Source organism: Macrobrachium nipponense, chromosome 23, assembly GCF_015104395.2.
Source record: "Macrobrachium nipponense isolate FS-2020 chromosome 23, ASM1510439v2, whole genome shotgun sequence".
Taxonomy (NCBI): domain Eukaryota; kingdom Metazoa; phylum Arthropoda; class Malacostraca; order Decapoda; family Palaemonidae; genus Macrobrachium; species Macrobrachium nipponense.
The window spans coordinates 25,266,634-25,288,512 of NC_061090.1; the positions used below are offsets into that span (position 1 = coordinate 25,266,634).

At 43.8% G+C, this 21,879-nt stretch overlaps 1 long non-coding RNA gene across 2 annotated transcripts in view; it reads left to right on the forward strand.

Annotated features, from left to right (window-relative positions):
- Nucleotides 1-21,879, forward strand: part of LOC135199550 (uncharacterized) — a 355,175-nt gene that overhangs the window by 26,316 nt on the left and 306,980 nt on the right. The window lies entirely within an intron of this gene.

Genomic DNA, 21,879 nt, shown 5'->3' on the forward strand with positions numbered 1-21,879 from the left:
AAAAAAAAAAAAAAATTGGCCTTGAATGGAGGAACGAGGGATCACAACAAAGAAACGAAAAATTCTGGCACTTTTATGATAGTAGTTCATAATGAAGTGCTAATTTATATAAAGCCAGAATAGCTGGCGGGTGTGGTTCTGCCTAAGCGGAGCATACAATATACAATAAATGCTTAAAGGCAGTAAAGAAGAAGAAGAAAGGAAACTTTGGAAAGAAGGTATAGACAGTAAAAAAAAAAAAAATAGAAAGTTACAAAAGGACAAGAGGGAAGTAAAAGTAACAGAATCTGGCACTCTCCTCTGGATGGAGAGGGTCTGAATTCTCTATAAGAGGGTGGCACTGTGCCAGGTACTAGTGCCGAGAGACTATTGGCTCTCGTAAGGTTTCTGAAAACCTCGACGCCCTTTTCCCTTCTTCCTTTGACCTCTCCGAGGTCGGTTTGACAATGCCATTGGCCTTGAATGATTCAAGCCCTCTGAAGATTCCGCAGGGGCATCGGCTCCGGCTGCTGTGACAACTGGGGCCTTGGCACTCGTCCCCATGCCTAATGCTGCGTGGTTCGGTTCCCTGAGTTCTTCGGCCAAATAGGATTCGGCAGAGTCATTACTCCGGGACTGGTTAGCTGCTGACAGAGAGGGATTGGATGAGGTAATGGTATTCGGGAGGGGCTTACCCATTGGGAGGACCGACTCTGGGGCGGTTAGCAAGGCCGCACCATTGGTGGAGTGTCCACTATGCTCATGGGTGTCCTGGAGGATTCCTATTGGAATTGGTTCTTCCTCGACTGCCGGCATGGGTAGTGGGGCCAAGCCAGTGGAGGGAAAGCGACTGGGACTTAGAGCTCCAGGAGGGAGACTTGACTCTTGCCTTGGCACTGGCACTGAGGCCATTCCTGGCTTAGTGGAAGGACTCGAACGTGGCTCAACATCCATGAGGGACGGAGTAGCACTGGCTGTGCAGAGGTAGTTCTTGCAGGCCCATGGAACGGGTCTGGAGCTATGTGAAAGCGTAGGCCCTGATACGATACAAAGGTAGGAGGAGACTTAAAATCTTGTCCTAGCAGGATGTCATAACCTCCTGGTATATAGGTTGCTACTGCCATGGTACATATCTTAGAACGGTGAGGTCGTGTGACTCTCAACTGGATGGTAGGAAAGAACATCTTGACGTGGTTGAGGCTCTCTATTGTAATGAATTGGTGTCTATCAACTGAGCTCCGTAAGGAATTTTATCCTCTCGAATGATGGATACCTGCGCACCAGTGTTGTCGAAAGCTCGTACTTGGTGGGCAGGATAGCGACCTCTGGGAGATGTGACAAATATGGGGCCCTGATCAGGAGGGCCTAGAGCTGAAGGATTCGTCATAGCCATAGCGATGGCAGAAACAGGAGCTTTCTTGGGGCATCTTGCCCAGGCAGCAGTGTGCCCATGCACTTTGCATGAGTCACAGAAACTTGCTAACATCAGGCCTGGGCCTGTTGTTCCTGTTCCAATGGCCGTTATTCTTATTATTAGGATGATGGGGTAGTCCATTCTGAGGAGTAGCAGCAGCTTGCTGAGGAGGATCCACCTTTGAGAGGCACTGCTCCGTGGTGTGACCTGGCTTATTGCAACGCCCGCAAACAGGTTTCCATGGAGGAATATTGGGGAGCTGGGTAGGCTGAGAGGTGGCAGCAGGAGTGAGAGGGAGAGCAGGGCTTATTTTCTTCTTTAAAAAACTCTGCAGTGGATGGTGGGTGTCATAGGGATCTGCCCATTTACAGCACTCCAAAATAGTTTTAGGGGCCTTGTCCACCAAGTGGGTGGCAAGATCAGGGGGAGCGTAGGAAAGGAAGTCCTCTAATTGGAAGAGTTCTAAGACCTCCTCAACAGATGTTGTGTTGGAGGCCTTCGTCCACCTATGGAGTGCTGGTGTCTTCTTGGCTGCCCACTTTTATCCAGGTTTGGTTAGTCTCCTTGGGCATAGTCCTCCATTTCTGCCTCCACCGGTCTGGGGTTAACTCATAAGCCCCAAGGATTGCCTCTTGGATGAGGGCGAGGTCTTGTCGCTCATTCAGGGGAAGGGCCTCGAATGCAGTCCGCCCTTTGCCAGAGAGGTGCTTGCCAAGGAGGAGGGCCACTTCCTGAGGGGTTGGATTGAAGTTCTCGAACACTTGCTTGACATGATCGAGCCAGGTGTCGGGTTCGTTATTGTCCCAAGTCCTAATGAGAGCGCCCATGCTGTGGAGGTGAGAGTGTGAAGGAGGGGGCACAGGGGGCGTGGGACTCGGGGATGCCAGAGTGGCACTCTGGACTGCCATAGGCAGTTGATGGACTCTTTCTGCAGCTTCTCTTCTCTCCTGGGCTTCTCTTTCTCCTTTTCGGCTTCTTGGAATGCTCTTTCAGCTGCTTCTCTTCTCTTTTGTGCTTCCCTCTCAGCTGCTTGGAATGCTCTTTCAGCTGCTTCTCTCCTCTCTTGTGCCTCTCTCTCCTTCTCCCTTTTGGCTGCCTGGTAGGCGCTCTCTGCAGCTTCATTCATTTTATCATTCACCCAATTGATCAGTTTTGCCCCCTCCAGCCCCATGACTCTTCCGGCTTCGGTGAAGGCCCTGGCCTCCTCCAGTGCTGCGTTACTGGCCATCATCTCGGCGGTAGAACGCTAGTAGTCTAGCCTGAGAATAATAGGATCGAAGGCAATTGCAAAACTGCAGATGTTGCCAGGGGTATGCAGAAAACTCATGCAGTGAAATCTCTGTAATTTACAGTTTGGTGGAAAACTCGACACCGATAATGGATTTGGCAATAAATTTCATAAACGCGGAAACCTCATTGCGAGTACGGGTTTGTAAGTAAAAGAAAGAACCTTGTCACGAATTCATGGAAGGCTCAACGTGAAAAGCCGTGGTATAGCAAATGAATTTCCTAAATGCGGAAGTCTCAACGCGAACGCGGCTTTATAAATAAGAAAAAAAAAAAGAATCTGGTCACAAATTTCACAGAACACTCAACGGGAAAAAGTCGTGAAGTAGCAAATGAATTTCGCAAATGCGGAAAACTCAATGTGAATACGGCTTTGTAAATTAAAAAAAAAAAAGAATCTGGCCACAAATTTCACGGAACACTCAACGCGAAAAATCGTGAAGTAGCAAAAGAAATTCGTAAAAGCGGAAATCACAACATGAACACAGCTTTGTGAATAAAAAAAAAGAATCTGGCCCCAAATTTCACGGAACACTCAATGTGAAAAATCGTGAGGTAGCAAATGAATTTCATAAACTCGGAAAACTCAACGCAAATACGGCTTTGTAAATAAAAAAAAAAAAGAATCTGGCCATGAATTTCACGGAACACTCATCTTGTTAAAATGTGGCCCATGCAGTTGGTAATACAAAATGTATATGGAATCTCCTTTTTTTTTTATATACCATCTCGAGGACGAAGACAAAAAGGGGATAAAAATTATTTTTCCTTTTTTTTACCAATGCAAATCCCTGGTCTATCTTACCCTTTCAACTTAGCTATGCTCAGAATTCGTATTTAAATGCTAGCTCGTATACATTAAGGGAAGAGGAAGAACCAGAATAAAAATCTCTCACCGCTGCATAGTCTACCGCCTCCGCACAACCCCCTAACATGTACCCCCTTTAACTCTAGCTATCTCTCGCGAATCTAAGACCTTCCAATTCCAGCAATTTAAATCCCCAGAGAATTAGGCCTGTACATGGGTCGGCTAGACAGAAGGGGTGAATCAATTTCAAGGCAGCGGTAGAGAAAGTGCCCTTTGTGTAATAAGTATTTGCCCTTATTATTCCTCTCTGCACAAAAAAAAAAAAAAACATTTACCTTTGATTTTCTTATCCTAACGTTAAGAATTTACGCTAGCACTTAGTTTTCTTTTTTTTTCTTTTTTTTCTTATTGACTCATCTATTCTTTTGTTAATAAACGGCCATGGACAGGGCTTGAGTAGACACGTGGCCAGGGATTTAAATTCTATCCTGTTTAGACCTGCAAGCGACCACGAGAGAGAGAGAGAGAGAGAGAGAGAGAGAGAGAGAGAGAGAGAGAGAGAGAGAGAGCGCTCGGACAGTGAACAGCGTGTTGATTCACGTTAAGAAATGAAAACAACGAAATATCTTTACAACGTGAGATTCGTCCATTTAAGCTTGCAATTCACGAAATATGGCACTTATTTTCATTTTGAATTTTACTCCCTAAATACCTCTTATGCTTTATGCAATGGCACATAAAAAGAAGCTAAGGTTAAAATTTCTCTCTCTCTCTCTCTCTCTCTCTCTCTCTCTCTCTCTCTCTCTCTAGTCTATCGGCATACATGTGGTCTATTCCTATCGCTATAATGGGAGTCAGATTTTATACCCCTAACTAGAATACGTAGTTCTACTCAAATAACTAGAAAATAAAATTTAACTTTTTCATGTTGTGGAGAATTGGGAAACCTTGCTTTCGCTTGCTTATAAAATTATTAAAGGAACTCTGATTCGTTTCTTTCATGACACCAGTTTAAATGATCACTACATGACTGGAAATGAAAATTATTTTCTCACGATTCTAGCATAAGGTCGTCATTTTGTTCTAAAGTACTCGTTCACTCCTGGAAAAGTAATCTAACACTAAAATATATTCCTTGAATGGAGGAACGAGGGATCACAACAAAGAAAAGAGAAAAAAAAAAACTATGGCAGAAGGCTGATTTGTTCCTACACGATATACAAACCCTCGGTCCTTTACATAAGGAATTACTAACGGCATAGCTGCAGTTACGGCCGTTAAATCTTGAACAAGGTGGTTACGCAGTAACTACCGTGTGGCAGGCGGGTAGGCTATCCTGCCTGGATGTATACACTCCACTTTGCTTTCGGCTGTCTTCCGATGAAGACGTGTGTTTGTGAGCTCTGGCTGACTGGTCGTTGATCTTTTTTCCTGGTGGGATCTTTTTGGTTTATTTTTGTTTTTTAAATAAATATGTATATACAGTGTTTGATATTAATATTAAATAAAGATTTGTCCTTGTTTTTCAGTTAATATACAAACCCACTTTTTGTGATAGCCTTTATAGCCGTCTCTCTGCTCGTGTTAAGAGTCAGTGGCAAAGGTATGCCAACATATTATTTACATTCTTTCGCTCTTTAACGTGAGGACGAGATATGTATTTAATGTGAGGATGAGACATGTATTTAATGTGAGTGATATTGATCCTGTAACGAGACATGTATTCATCCGAAAACTACGCTTACACTTGGGAATTACCGAAGGGAACTTCAATGGTATCGGCTCTCTCCTGTCTGGTGCACACTCAGCCCCACCCAGACGACGGTCACGGTGGCAGCAGACGTTTCGCCTACAGTACTAGTTTCGTAACCCTCATTGGGAAAACGTTTTCTCCGTACAATAACGTTTTCCTAGACTCAGAGCGGCCATCACCGCAGGTTGTAACTCGCTTCTCCGACTGCTAGTTCCGCTGGCAAGGCGAGCGAGAGCGTCCATCTTTCTCCCCCATTCCCTCTCTTCCTATGGCTGCGACGGGAAGGGGAAGGATCCTGCAGAGCGTTCTCCGTAGGATTCCACGTTGGGGATTGCGTTCCTGGAGAGACCTTCGGGTCCTACCGGACGTAAGTCCCCGTCGTTGAGGAAGGATCTTGCCCATTCCTCGATTTCTATGGGAATCAGGAGGACCACCACCCGATGATCGTCTGATGAAATTCGGGGGGGTTTCGCCGACCGCTTAAAATTCTTCAGTCTCTAGCACCCTCCGAGTGTTTTGGTCTTCTACGATCGGCAAACACTTGGGCGAAACCACAGCCCAGAGTGGGCGAGACGAGAATCCCAGATTATTGTTACTACGATAATCAGGAATCTCGCCGAATGCTCGAATTCCCGGAATTTCTAGCGTTCGAAGGAAGTACTGCTGCTGAAGGAAGAATATCTCGGGAGGGGCTCAGCCTGGATGGACCTGACGGTCCGTCGCCTCAGTAGGCAGCCAACCCTGCGATAGAGAAGAACGGGTTGGAACATCCAGTTCGGCTTGAACTAATCGTCTTCAGTATCCTGTTATCACCATAGAAGTTTTCCTTTGGGAAAACTTCACCTTCGCTCTCTTCATTAGAGAATGAAGGAGGTCGGCTTCCTGTCCTTATTCTTGTTCCTCGAATGGAAGAGAATTTAGGCTGGAGGTCTATGTACAGGAACCTACAAATATACTACGTATATTTCCCTCACGACATGCTTCTGTTAGCAGTTGAATTGTCCGAGGCATAGGCACATACTGTAGTTAACTCTACGGGTTGTGACCGAGACGAATAGTTTCTTCTTAATTGAACTACAACTCGGGACTGCCTTGCAAGCAGCATTTGCATTCAATGAAATCCGTCGCGGTTAAAATGCAAATGCTTGAGCGTATTTTCTTGCGCTCAATGGTTCTAGACCTAGCCGAACGCATTCCTTCTTGGAATGGATTACTTGGCAACTCAGGATGACAAGTGAACGAGAACTAGCGGTGTACGGGCTGCCTGCCAGCCCAGCCTGCCACAGCCCAGTACCATCTGGCTCTCCGAAATAGTTCAGTCGGCTATTGTCTCTCGTCCTCTGCGATGATTGACTACCGAATTGAATCTCTGCCCGGCAATCACAGACTTAATTCTCTGGTTGGTTGGAATTCTCGCATAAATGTATGACCATCTCTATTGCATCGTCTTTGCCGTTGCAAGAATTTTCAGACAGAGATATCTCACTAGACTCGGGTAACAGAAGTCTGTAGCCTAGTCTTCTGCTTCATTACACCTGCCGCTGCGATGACACAGAATGATTTCTTCAGACATCTGAGTTTGTCTTCTAATACATTTCGTAATTCGTAGGTGTGCAATTATTCTTTGTTCACCCTGTATTGTAAATGAATAACGGAAGACCTCGCCTGTTCCCCGCCCTGCCAGCTCTACTTCCAAGTATAGAAATGTCCTCCCTGATCCAGCCCATGAGAAGCGGTTCTTCAGGCAGTACATTCCCTGTGTTTTCATTACTGAAAAGCGCTCCGCTTTCATTGCAACTCCGACTTCTCACCGAACAGCAATGAAGTAGCAGTTTAGCGTTTTCAGTCCTCTGTAAAACAACAGGGATTAAAGCCGTCTTCACTGGTTGGTGTCATCAACAGGACTTTTTATACATTTAACCCCTTACGCCGATTGTGGACGTATTAAACGTCGAGTCAAAATGTCTCCCGTTATGCCGATTGGACGTATCATACGTCGGCTCAAAAAAAGTTTTTTTAAAAATTCGCGACGGAAAAATACTTATAGGCCTACCAGCCGAAAACTTTTGTATCACGCGCCTTGGGGGATGCTGGGAGTTCACGGATCAAGGTGTTGTTTTGTTTACAATCGCTACGCAGGCGCGCAAGCGCGAATTTCTTTCTTATCGCACTAAAAAGTATCAGTGACACATCTCGGAAATTATTTCGTCACTTTGACATAATTATTGCACCATTTTAAATTATCCTTTACATGAAGTATTATATATGAAAATGTGCGCAATTTCATGCACAATACAACTAAAAAATACTCATGATTGTAGCTTTTATCAATTTTGAAATATTTTCATATAAATAACGATAAGTGCAAAAATTTCAACCTTCGGTCAACTTTGACTCTACAGAAATGGTCGAGAAACGCAATTGTAAGCTAAAATTCTTATATTATAGTAATATTCAATCATTTGCCTTCATTTTGCAACAAATTGGACGTCTCTAGCACAATATTTCGATTTATGGTGAATTTATGAAAAAACTTTTTCCTTACGTTCGTGCGATAACTCTTCCGATAAATTTTTTCGTGCGATTGTCCTAACGTTTGCACCCTTTTAAATTTGCCGTTACATAAAGTTTTATATATGGAAATGTGCGCAATTTCATGCACAATACAACTAAAAAAAACACATGGTTGTAGCTTTTATCAGTTTGAAATATTTTCATATAAATAACGTTAAGTGAAACAAAAAATTTCAACTTTCGGTCAGCTTTGACTCTACCGAAATGGTCGAAAAATCGCAATTGTAAGCTAAAACTCTTATATTCTAGTAATATTCAATAATTTACCTTCATTTTGCAATTACTTGGAAGTCTCTAGCACAATATTTCGATTTATGGTGAATTTATGAAAAAAAAAAAATTACGTTCGCGCGGTAACTCTTCCGAAAAAATCAGAATTTTTTGTGCAATTGTCGAAATGTTTGCACCATTTAAAATTAGCTGTTACATAAAGTTTTATATATGAAAATGTGCGCAATTTCATGTAGAATACAACTAAAAATGATTTAAGGTTGTAGCTTTTCTCTTTTTTCGAAATATTTGCATATAAATCACGATAAATAGAAAAAAAACCACGTTCGCTCAAATTTGACTCTACCGAAATAGTTGAAAAAACGCAATTGTAAGCTAAAACTCTTACGGCCTAGAAATATTCCGTAATTTTTCTTCATTTTGAAACAAATTTGAAGTCTCTAAAAACAATATTGTGATTTATGGTGAATTTTTTTGAAAAAATGAAAATATTTATTCACTCCGCGCGCCGATTCGCGGCCGCAAGTCTCCGAAAAATACGTACATGGCTTATCCTAATATTTGCTCCTTTTCATATTAGCCTTTTTATAGAGTTTCATATATCAAAATGTGGGCGCAAATTCATGAAGAATACAATAAAAAAAAATTGAAGGTTGTAGCTTTTTCCCATCTTCGAAATATGTGCATATGAAAAAATATATATAATTAAAATTTCGACATTCGGTCAAATTTAACTCGTCCGAAATGGTCGAAATCTGCAATTCTAATCTAAAACTCTTACAGTATCGTAATATTCAATCATTTGTCTTAATTTTGAAACAAATTGGAAGTCTCTAGAACATTATTTAGAATTACGGTGAATTTTTGAAAAAAATATTTTTTTGCGTCCGCGCGTTACGAATTCGTACATGATTTTGTGTTAATATTTTTCCGGTGTTGCTTTTATTGTTTTTTACAATGTATTATATATCAAAATTATTGAAATTTAGTGTACAATACAACGCAAAAAAAAAGTAACTGGTTAGCTTTGACCGTTTTCTGCACAGCGTGATTTGAATACAATTATGTATGAATTTTTTTTTTTTTGTTTTTTTTTTTCGCTACCATATATCGCATTATTTACATATGATAATGATATTATTTTTCATTTCTGCTGGTTGCATTATCTAAACTTCAGGCAATGACAAAAAAAGGAGCCAAAAATGAACTCTTAATCTTCAAAAGTACGCGCGCTGTAATTTTTTTGAAAAAATTATTTTTTCCCACTTCCGCGCTCACTCCAAACCAGGCCCGGCATATGGGAGACGTTTTGATTTTTAGGGCTCCGGCGTAAGAGGGTTAACTTCCCTGCCAGATATATACTTAGCTATAGACTACGTCGTCCCCGACAGAAATTCAAATTTTGGAGATTAAGAGGGCAAAAAGAGCCATATTATCACCCGTAGTTAGAAGGAGTCAGGAGGTGGAGCCCATGGACTCCTCCCCTCCTCCTTCTCTTCCTCCCGAAGAGGATAAAGAGGAGGTTACTAAAAGATTTCTAGTCTCCATGCAGGAACAAGATTATCGTCTTTGGTAGGAGTGCTTTCAAAGGAGCCTCCTCGAAGGAAAGACACTTCCCTTCCCATCAAGAGGTCCTCCAGACGTGTGGAGGTACCTGCGCCAGGATCGACGCTCCTACTAGAAGTGAGGCTCCTAGCAAGAACGAGGAGTCAACCAAACGTAAGGAAGTCATCCAAGCGCAAGACTCCTATCAGTTTGCGAGGAGCCGATCAGGCGTCTGCACCAGCAGGAGTGACCGAGTCACCCATGGAAGGAGTAAAGGAGGCAGGAGCCAAGCCAGGCCGGAGTGAGGAGTCACCCAGGCAGGAGCAGTGGCCCGGAGGCAGGAGCCGGATTCAATGAGTCAGGAGGCAGGAGGCAGGAGGCAGGAGGCAGGAGTCAGGAGGCAGGAATCAGGAGTCAGGAGCCAGGAGGCAGGAGTCAGAAGTCAAGAGCCAGGAGGCAGGAGTCGAAATTCTTCCATGAGGCAAGATCCGAATAGACTCATTTCTGGAATCGATGACTCTTCTCCAGACAGAAGCTCCTCTCCTTCAGATCGTAGGAGGTCTTGGAAAGACTCTTCCTCCAAACGAAAACTTTCTCCTTCTTCGGCGATCGGGGTTGGATGATGTTGTGGCTTGAATTGACGAGCTTCCTACAAATGAGGGACTCTCGAATTACAAGACTTTAGCCTCCTTGTTACTGCAAGAGTTTGGAGACTCTCTTAGTCCAGCCGCTCCTCCTTCTCCTCGTTCTCTCTTTTCTAGTACGACTACTGTGAAATCCTCGGCCTTCCTAAAAATGAAACCAGCGATTTCAATGAAAAAGGCCCTCCAATCTTTGGATTCTTGGATGGGCACTAAGAAAGAGTTGGGCAAAACAGTATTCTGCATGCCTCCTTCCAAACTCCTTGGAAAGAGAGGTATTTGGTACGGGACAGGAGAGACTATGGGTCTTTCTCTTCCTGCATCGGCAGACGCTGACTTTGCTAATCTAGTTGATGCCTCCAGACGACACTCTTTAGTCTCGGTCAGATCTACGTGGAGCATTTCAGAATTGAACCACTTTCTTAAAGGACTTTTCATCACTTTAGAAGTGTTCAATTTTCTGGATTGGTCTCTCGGAGTTCTGGCTAATAAGTCTAAGGACCCGGAATTTCTTAAAAACCCAGAAATTCTCCATAGCGTCCTGTCTTGCATGGACAAGGCGGTACAAGACGGTTCGGGAGAAGTTGCTTCCCTATTTGGAGCTGGTCTTCTAAAAAAGAGATCAGTTTATGGATCCCTTTTATCCAAAGCTGTTTCTCCGAGCCAGAGGACAGCGTTATTATTCGCCCCTCTGTCAGACCATTTGTTTCCTTCTCAGCTGGTGAGAGATATATCTCGCTCGCTAACTGAGAAGGCGACACAAGACCTCCTTGTGCAAACTTCTAAGAAGAGTCGCCCTGTAGTGTCGATGAGTAAAAAGGACTCTCGTCCTCCTCAGCAGCCCTTTCGTGGAGGTGCAACGGCTCGTCCCCCTTCCAGAAAGAAGAGCTCTGATAAGAGAGGAAGGTCTTCCTTCAGGCCATTCAAGAAAGGAAAGTGACTTGATGATCCTCCAAGCACCAGTAGGCGCCAGACTCCTGAACTTTGCAGGAGCCTGGGCAAAAAGGGGAGCCGACTCTTGGTCAGTTTCAGTCCTAAAGAAAGGATACGTAATCCCCTTCGAAGACAGTCCTCCCCTAACCTCTACTCTTCGGGAACTGTCAGCGAGGTACAGAGACCCTGTAGTGAGAAATACTCTCCTTCAAATGGTGGAGCAAATGTGGGAAAAGGAGGCCATCGAACTTGTACAGGATCCACTCTCCCTGGGATTTTACAATCGCCTATTTCTAGTACCAAAGGCATCGGGGGGGTGGAGACCAGTACTGGACGTAAGCGCTCTGAACCGCTTTGTTCAGAAAAAGAAGTTCCGTATGGAAACGTCCGCCTTAGTAATGTCAGCACTTCGTCCAGGAGATTGGATGGTCTCTCTGGACTTGCAAGATGCATATTTCCACGTTCCCGTTCACCACTCGTCAAAGAAATATCTTCGATTCATGATAGGAGGCAAGATTTTTCAGTTCAGGGCTCTGTGTTTCGGCCTGTCTACAGCTCCACAGGTCTTCACCAACCTGATGGCGAATGTAGCGAGATGGCTTCACCTAGAGGGAATAAACATCTCCCTCTACTTAGACGACTGGCTGATCAGGGCCAAGTCAGAGAATCAGTGCTTGGAGGACCTATTGATAACAAGAAATATGGTAGAATCTCTGGGATTACTCGTGAACCTCGAGAAGTTGCAACTGATCCCCAGCCAGAACTTGGTCTATCTGGGGTTTCAGATGGATTCTCGGGGTTTTCGGGTATTTCCTTCGCGAGAGAGAATCACTCGAGGTTTGTCAAGAATCTCGACTTCTTAGAGAGAGAGAGCAGTCAGCGAGGGATTATCTGAGCCTTTTAGGGACTCTGTCCTCGCTAGAAAAGTTCTTCTCTCTGGGGAGGCTTCACCTTCGCCCTCTTCAGTTTTTCCTGAAAGAGGTGTGGAGTTGGAAGACGGGACAACTCTCAGACACTTTCCCGATTCCACAAGAGATAAAAAATCACTTAAAGTGGTGGATCCTTCCTCTACAGAAGAACGAAGGCGTGTCACTTGCCCTGCAGAACCCCAGCCAAGTGTTATTTTCCGACGCTTCGGAGTCGGGATGGGGAGCGACGCTAGGAGCAAGGGAGGTGTCAGGCACCTGGACAAAGGAACAGGTGTCCTGGCACATCAATTGCAAAGAGCTAGTAGCCATACACCTGGCCTTAAGATTCTTCGAGGAGATAGTCAGAGGCGGGATGATTCAGATAAACTCGGACAACACCACGGCTCTGGCTTACATACGCAAGCAAGGAGGGACTCATTCTTTCTCCCTCTATCAACTAACAAAGGACCTGTTAACCTGGACAGAGGAAAGAGGAATAACTCTCCTCACAAGATTTGTGCAAGGGATAAGGAATGTGAGAGCGGACAGACTAAGCAGGAGGAATCAGGTCCTTCCCACAGAGTGGACTCTACACACAGAAGTGTGCCGAAATCTGTGGTCCCTGTGGGGGAGGCCTCACATAGACCTGTTTGCTACGTTCCTCTCCAAAAGAGTAGAGATCTTTTGCTCTCTAGTGGAGGATCCAAGAGCCTTTGCAATAGACGCATTTCTCCTGGATTGGTCGGGCCTAGACGCCTATGCCTTTCCCCCGTTCAAGATCCTGGGGGAAGTACTCAGGAAATTCGTAGCTTCAAAGGGCACGAAGTTGACCCTCATAGCCCCATTTTGGCCAGCCCAAGAATGGTTCACGGAGGTACTGGAGTGGATAGTGGACTTCCCCAGATCTCTGCCAAGCAGAGCAGATCTACTCAGACAACCCCACTTCGAGAGGTTTCATCACAACCTCCCCGGTCTCGCTCTGACTGCCTTTCAACTATCGAAAGACTTGTCAGAGCGAGTGGTTTTTCTCGCAAGGCTGCAGGCGCTATCGCTCGAGCCCGCAGATCTTCAACGAGAAGAGTATACCAATCGAAGTGGGAAGTCTTTAGGAGGTGGTGTAAGAGTAAGAAGCTGTCCTCCTCCAGTACCTCTATAGTTAACATTGCCGATTTCCTCCTTTTTCTGAGAGAGGAATCGCACCTTTCTGTGTCTACAATCAAAGGATACAGAAGTATGCTGTCTTCAGTATTCAGGAATCGAGGGCTAGAGATTGCAGAGAACAAGGATCTACATGATTTGATTCGGTCCTTTGAAACTTCAAAATCAGCATCTCCTAGAACACCTAGTTGGAATCTGGATGTGGTCCTGAAATTCCTTGCCTCAGATAAATTCGAGCCTCTACATCTGGCTTCCTTCCGCGACGTCACTAGGAAATGTTTATTCCTGTTGTCTCTCGCGACGGCCAAGAGGACGAGCGAATTGCACGCTCTGGACTCCACAGTGGGATTCAAAGGAGATGCGGCTATCTGTTCGTTCCAGACATTGTTTCTGGCGAAAAACGAGAACCCATCAAAACCTTGGCCCAGAAGCTTTTGAGGTAAAAGGCCTATCTAACCTCGTAGGCAGAGACAGAGAGGTCTCTCTGTCCAGTGAGAGCTCTTAAATTTTATTTAGAGAGAAAGAAACAGATGGGAGGATGTCAACAAGGTCTTTGGTGTGCTGTGAAGAACCCCAAAAGACTCATGTCTAAAAACGCCTTGGCCTTCTTTGTGAGAAGCGTGATTTCTGATGCACACAAGAACTGCCCGGATGAATCCTTCGGTCTTCTAAAGGTTAAGACTCATGAGGTGAGGGCAGTAGCAACGTCCCTGGCGTTTCAAAAGAATATGTCTCTCAGGAATATCATTGAGACTACATATTGGAGGTGCAATTCAGTGTTTGCGTCTCATTACCTGAAGGATGTGAAAGTGACCTATGAGAAGTGCTTCTCTCTAGGTCCATTTGTATCAGCAGATACAGTTCTGGGTCTTGGAGCAAAGACTGATCCTTAAAATATTTTATCTTTAATGTACATAAACCCTCTTGTCAGATATGTGCTTGGTTTCCTATAAGCAAGCGTACTGATGTCGCACGGGCAACTGGTGTCATTGCTGGTAGGGGATCAGGGGTATGTATGGCTAGTAGGGGGGTACAAAATTTTTTTTTATGTTTTGTTATAAATGAATGTGTATTTATGTTTCGAGTTTTTTGGTTGTTTGTAAGGAGTTCGGGGATAACTTCTTGCAATCTTAGAACTAACATGGATGTTAGGATCAGGTGATCGGGATCGGTGTTGTGCTCCTTGAACAAGGTGTATTGTCATGTTAGTGGAATAGCACCCAATGACAAAGGCCTTTAGGCTCTGCCGAGTAAGTAGATAAGACCCCATTGGCAGACCCACAAGAACTCTTAGCCATAGATCAATATCTCGCTGAGGCTCTTGAGGCGAAGCAGACTCCTAGGCAGTAGCCACGAAGTCTTCAGCCTAATCAGGTAGGAACCAAGGTTTATTAATACCTACAACATATGTTGTTTACCTGTCTATTTCAGTAGTTAGCTGTCTCTTACCCACCACCAATGGGTGCTAATCAGCTAAGTATATATCTGGCAGGGAAGTTAAATGTATAAAAATGATATTGTCATGATACAATAAAGTTTTATACATACTTACCTGACAGATATATACGATTAATGGCCCACCCAGCCTCCCCGCAGGAGACAGGTGGAAGAGAAGAAATCTGATTAGAAAACGGGAATGGTTCCTAGTCCTGCCACCCAGGGCAGGGCGGTAGATCACCTGACCTACCGGTAGCGTGTGCCGCGAAATTTGAATTTCTGTCGGGGACGACGGAGTCTATAGCTAAGTATATATCTGTCAGGTAAGTATGTATAAAACTTTATTGTATCATGACAATATCATTTTTCTACATTCAGAATCTTGAGAGTTAACTTCTGTCGATTCAGCTGTGAAGACGTAGGTCCACATTCACCTGTCTTTCACTGGCACATATTGTTTCTCCTTAGTTGAGATTCAACTACTATGTGAACTTCTGTCTTGCCATCAGGGACCTCGGTCTCTAGAAGGCAATTGACTTTCCTCTGATGGGCGCATGCCTTGAGAGAATCATCATCTCGTCCCTCAACATTGGTGGCAACTAGATAGACGATTTATATGGTTTCTCGGCATAACACTTCAAAAGGCGAGTGTCATGTGACTACGTCTCGGATACATGACTGCTCGCCTCACATGGTCACACCGAGCGCAGTCGGTCGGCAGCTGTTGAAGAGTCCGAGACCGTCACAGGCTACACTGTGGACTTTGTATGGGTTGACCCAGATCAGTCATTACTTTTTCCTATTGGTGTGTTCCTGTACCCATAAGGATCGACACCCAGCATGGAGTGTCGGTGTCTATCCGCTGCAGATATTACGAGACCGTGAGAGACTTCGCTGCAGTTGGATAGTCCAGTGGATGGGTACTTGTCATCACTCCGAAGAATATGTTGGACAGGAAGATGGATAAGGGCATTGCGACCATATCTATCTTTCCCTTCGGGCCTGCCCACAGGTCCTTGGAGCCTAATTTCCTTGGACCAGTGGTGGATGCTTGCAGGATGTGTTTGCTTACCCAACTCCTTCAAGAGGACAAGTTGCATCTCATCTATGGTGTGCAGTTGTAGAGGTAAGAAGGATGCGAGAGTGACTGGCCTCTCTCCACCTTCCACACCTCGTCCTTCCACTCCTCTTCCTTCAGGTTGAGGATAGGACTCGAACTTACACTGGCTGGTCGGACGATTGATGCGGTAAGCTTATACATAAACATCCTTTTTATGTCTCTTATCAGAATCATAGAAGCAATCCCGCTCCTTCCTCTAACAAGGGGAGGAAAGAGACTGACAATAATGCAAACCCTTCCCAGAACTTTGCATTAATGTCTCCGACGCCAAATATTCTTCATAGCCCATTTTCGGATGAGTTACGATTCCTCACTCATTTCGAAAAGGCCCAGAAGTCTAACTCTTGATCATGCAGCTCCTATACTCCGATCAAGTTGTCAGAGGCAGGACACTCCTCCTCGCTCTTATGACCAGGAGTAGCAGCCTAGGTGTGTACAACTCCAGTCAGTTCTAGAGGCTCACTCAGATTCCTCCCACCAATCAGTGAGTCTTCCTTATGTAAAGGACCGAGGGTTTGTATATCGTGTAGGAACAAATCACAATTTTTGGAATAAATTGTATTTTTCCTAACTATACAAACCTGAGGTCCTTTACATACATGCCCACCTCATGCCACCCCTCAATCTGAACCTGGGCTGAAAGGCAAAGTGGAGTGTTTACATCCGGGCAGGCTAGCCTACCCGCCTGCCACACGGTAGTTACTGCCTAACCACCTTGTTCAAGATTTAACGGCCGTAATTGCAGCTACGCCGTAAGTAATTCCTTATGTAAAGAACCTCAGGTTTGTATGGTTAGGAAAAATACAATTTACTTCCAAAAATTGTAATATTACTGATAGAGGAGGAATTTACACAAAAGCTGGACTTTAGTTTAAATCCATTATATTTACATTAATTTACATATGTCCAGGAATTAATAAGGTGGTTGATTGTCGATCCACCGGTAACACGTGGCCGGGCAACCAGACACAGAGTTCAGAATTTTGCGCAAACAGGTTATTGTAATGCATGACTTATTCCTAGGGGTTCCCAGTTTCTCCCACAATCAGGAACAGTGTTTGTCTGCAAAGAGATTGCATCCTAGCATGAGAACTGAGGCGAGGGAACACATGGGAGAGCGTTACACACTACTTTCTCTCAATCAAAAAATTTACAAACCACTCAGAGGGAATGGAAATGACTGGGAGTTTACAGAAGGAACTATTATATTTTTTAATTAACTAGGTGATGTTTACTAGTATCACAAGGGGAGTAATCACAGCATTGAACCAAGATTGGGGGAGTGAGAAGCTAAGCAAAGGAGGGGGAAAGTCGCCTTGGAAGAATGGAAATGAAATACAGACAAAAGGCAAAACAATTCCCTGGCTGAACTTGAATTTACTCTCACAGTACCTGGAAATCCTGGACTTGGTAGTTTTCTTATCTGCTGATATTCCTGTGCACTATGGAAGTATAAAAATACTTGGGATTTCCCCAGAGGAGGCAGGGGGGCCAGAAGGGGTGAAATGGTGTCTGCAGGGTGAGGTCTGAGGAGCTTCTGAGACCGAACTGCTGTTGTCCCTGCCCTTTTAAAATTTTTCCTGGTAGGCTCTGCCCAAATCCAGATTTTCCCTGTGGGGGGTAAATTCAGGACAGCCAATGGGAGCAAAGAGAGTTTGTCTAGAGAACGGAGGCTTTCAGTTCAAAGGGGCAACTTATATAGACAAGGATGAATGAGTCTTGTTATAAGAAATCTTTCCTTTCCTTGGTTCTGGCTTAATATCTTGAACAATGTATATATATATATATATTATATATATATATATATATATATATATATATATATATATATATATATATATATATGTGTGTGTGTGTGTGTGTGTGTGTGTGTGTGTGTGTGTGTGTGTGTGTCATTGAAAACTGAAATGAAAGAAAATATCAAAATGACATGTTGAAGTATGCCAAAAATGTTTGGCCATGTCATCAGAATCTCAAGGACTGAGACTATGGTGGCATTCTTTAAAATTTTCAACGGGTTGAAAGAGATCATACAGAATTTTTGGATTTGTATTATTTGGGTCTAGTAGTCATATCTGGGAAGGTATAACTATAGGGCCAAGATGTTATGATTATTCTTCATTTTCCACATTTTCATCATTTCATTTTCATTCATTGTAAACCCTCAGATGTTAGACCTCTAGGGTTATTATGAGTCATGCAAATGATTAAGGTGTGCTTGTGTATCCCCAAAGACACTTCCAGATACAAGAGCTTTGCACAGCAAACAACTCCTTTTATTTTTTATTTTTATTTATTATTGAAGCCTTGGTCCTGATTTAAAAAGCCCCCCAATTCTCTCATGTATCTTACAGGCATATGCAGGGCTCTGTGTCACTCAAACATATTATGATTGATGGGCTGTAAGGAGACAAACTGAGGTTTTATAACACAAAACTCATCTTTTATAAAAAAAATTATCAATCATGCAAAGATTCTATCATCTCTGACGTGCAAATCACTGTGCCTCATTTCATGATTTTACAAAATGTGAAGAAGGTGACTTGACTGGAAACTGTAGTTTCAGGTGGCACATGTGTCATTGGATTACATTCTGCTTACCTTTAAACAAAACTGTTAAGTCTAGGAGTATTCAAGACCCAAGAATATCGAGATATATATATGACTGACAAGTTTGAATAAAATGTATTTTTTCTATTATAATTACTAGTGTTCATAAATATCAACATCAGTTTATAATGGGAATGCCTTCACCCAAATCTGTTTTGTGGGAATGCCTTTGTCTCACCACAGTTTACAATGTGTCTCGTCCTCATATCTCAGTTCCTTGGGAGTGCCTCTTCCATATCCCAATTCACTGGGAGTTACTTCCTTCCTTATTATTTTGTAGGAATGCCTCCCTCCCATCTCAGTTTTCTGGGAGTGCCTTCCTCATACATATCAGTTTTGTGGGAATGCTTTCCCCCCATCTCAGAATGTATTTCTGTGTGTGGGGGCAGATGTGTTGGAGGTCTCTCTCGTGTTTCTTTACAGACAAGAAGGGTTTTTCGCCCTTGGTGATTATACCTCTTATAGTAAGCAATGTGTTAATAGTGTCTCCACGTAATACCCGGCATGTAAGCCGGAGAGTGTTGTGCAATTGCAGATTACTAGTATTCTTTCTGCTCCAATCAGTGCCTTAGAAATCTTTCAAATCACAGCTACTCGAGGCTTATTGGTCCTGGGAAATGGGTAAAAGAATGCAGTGTATGTGTTAGTGCTTGGCCCTTCCTTTACCACAAAAATGTCATCCGACCAACCTCCAACCATTGCGCAAGTGACCCTGGCACCTACCAGTGCCTGTGCCCCACACACAAGTTCCGTACTCGCGAACAATTGTCTTTACTTTATACAATATCAATCGAACCATTCCTGAAGTCGAGTCCGCTATACAATCTGTCAGTGATATCTTCTCCGATGAGGAAATTAGCGTTGCATATATGAAATGCAAAGATCTGATACCAGAGAGCATTCTCAAGGAGTGATCTACGAATAACCTGTCCTCTCACAAGAAAATATCATATCACTAAGTGGCTAAGGAATTGCTCAGTGGAAATCTATGCCGATGACCCTTACAATCTGCCTCTAAAGGGGCCTGCTGACCTAAGCCTACCTGCGGTATACCACACGGCAGAAAATGCCTTCCAAACAACAGAATCACTCTCAGAAACAATTGGAAAAAGCAAGGAAAAAATCGAGGAGACAAATGATAAATTCTTAGGAATCTGGGACGTGATCAAAGGACTACAGGAATCCCTAGACAGTCTTAAAACTGTGGAAACAAATAATCTTGTACGGATCTGGGATGCGATCAAAGGAGTGCAGGATTCGATAGACAGACTCCTTTGAATGTAGCATCCAGTTTTTCCTCGGCTCCCAGCAACATGGGAGTGCCCCCATCACCTATAGACCGTTCTGAGGGGACTGTTGGTCTCTCAACTTCTTCTTCCCCAGTGCCTCGTGATTCTCCCCAGCCTATCTCTCTCCCCCCAATCCCCCATCGTGGATGCAGATGAGAGTGATCATGAGGGGTCTGGCGGCTAGCAGATACAAACAAGCAGAACCTCTTGTTTGGCCACTGGACTGGAACCCAACATTTGTATTTCACCTCGCCCGACACCTGAGAAGAGATGTCACATAGTAATTCACAATCTGCGCTCATCATTGACACTAGATGCCATAGTGGAGAGAGTCAAGTTTCTTACTGGCTCTGACCCACTCATATCTCACGAACTCCCATGCAAAAGTAAACATAAAGTGGCTTACAGGATTATCTGCCTATTTCAACACCTCTACGTTCTTAAAGGCAAGAATTTCGGTCCTGATATATTAGTTTCAAGATATAACCTAATATGGGACCAACCACCCCCAGGGGAACTTACTGACACCCCAACCAGGGTCATTTCCACCGCAAGTGCCAACCAACTGCCCACAGCGAGTAACTGCCCACTCCCCCTGGCTAACCCCCCATCCACCCAAATGATCAGTGCATTTATCTCCCATCTTCGTTAGTAGCCATGGATACATTAAACTTAATCTCTTGGAATATTTTTGGCCTCAAGCGGAACATTCCTCTCCTAAACATGTTCTGCAAAAACTTCAAAGGCATCATTGCATTGCAAGAAACGCTCCTCTGGCCACATGACCTTGTCATCTGTGATTCAATACATGACTTCAGAACCTTCTCGACTTCATCGATGCAAGTTACAGATCAAATCATAGCTAGTCACCCAAAAAGGGACCTTTCTTTCCTGTGGCACAAATCGTTAGACAATATGATAAAGGTGATGACCTACAGGAGTGACAGATTGCTGGGGCTTCAAGTGACAGTAGGGAACTCTAAAATCCTAATAATTAATGTTTATATGCCATGGGAAAATAACAATAATTTTGATCATTACTGCATGATCCCAGGGGAGTTACACAGTATTATTCACGATTCTCCTGCTGATCATATTTGTATAAACGGGGACCTAATTCTCACCCCACAAAACAATTTTATAATGAATTTACTCGCTTCTGTCAAAATCATGCTCTCCAAATTAGCGATGTAATGCTCCTCCCTCCCTCCTCCTATTCATATGTACTTAATAGAGTGGACGCAATTACAACCTCCTGGCTGGAACACTGCATCACATCTCCGCAACTTCATGATTCTATTGTGACCTGCAATATTCGCTACGATCTTGCAATGTGCTACGATCACATTCCATTACATGTGTCATTCAGTACCCTATCCCTCCCTACCATGAACACCCTAACTGACCGCCCACCAGCGGTAAACTGGGATTTTAAAAACCAACAGAAAACCAGATACTTTAGGGCGACCGCGGAAACCAGGTTGCGGTCAATAGTTTAACTGGCAGACGCCTACTTTGTACTAACACAAATTGTAGAAATGACCACCACAGGAGGGATCTGAACGAATTCTATTCGAACGTCATCTCTGCTATGCTTGCTTCAGGCAGGGCTGCCTATAGATTTCATCAAGGTAATTCTCTTAATATATCTAGATGGAATGACTTGGTTAAAACTATATATATACTCACAAGAAATGTTTTTACTGTGGAGGCAAAATGGTAGCCCGAGGGAAGGACACACTGCATTGCTAATGAGACAGGCGAGAGCGTAGTTCAAACTTGCTCATAAGTTCTGCAGATTAAATGAAAAATTACAATTTTTGGAAATAAATTGTATTTTTCCTAACTATACAAACCTGAGGTCCTTTGCATAAGAGATTACTTTCGGCGTAGCTGGAATTACGGCCGTTAAATTCTTGAACAAGGTGGTTAGGCAGTAACTGCCGTGTGGCAGGCGGGTAGGCTAGCCTGCCCGGATGTAAACACTCCACTTTGCCTTTCGGCCTGGGTTCAGATTGAGGGGTGGCATGAGGTGGGCATGTATGTAAAGGACCTCAGGTTTGTATAGTTAGGAAAAATACAATTTACTTCCAAAAATTGTGATTTATTCCTACACGAAATACAAACCCTCGGTCCTTTACATAAGGAAGACTCACTGATTGGTGGGAGGAATCTGAGTGAGCCTCTAGAAC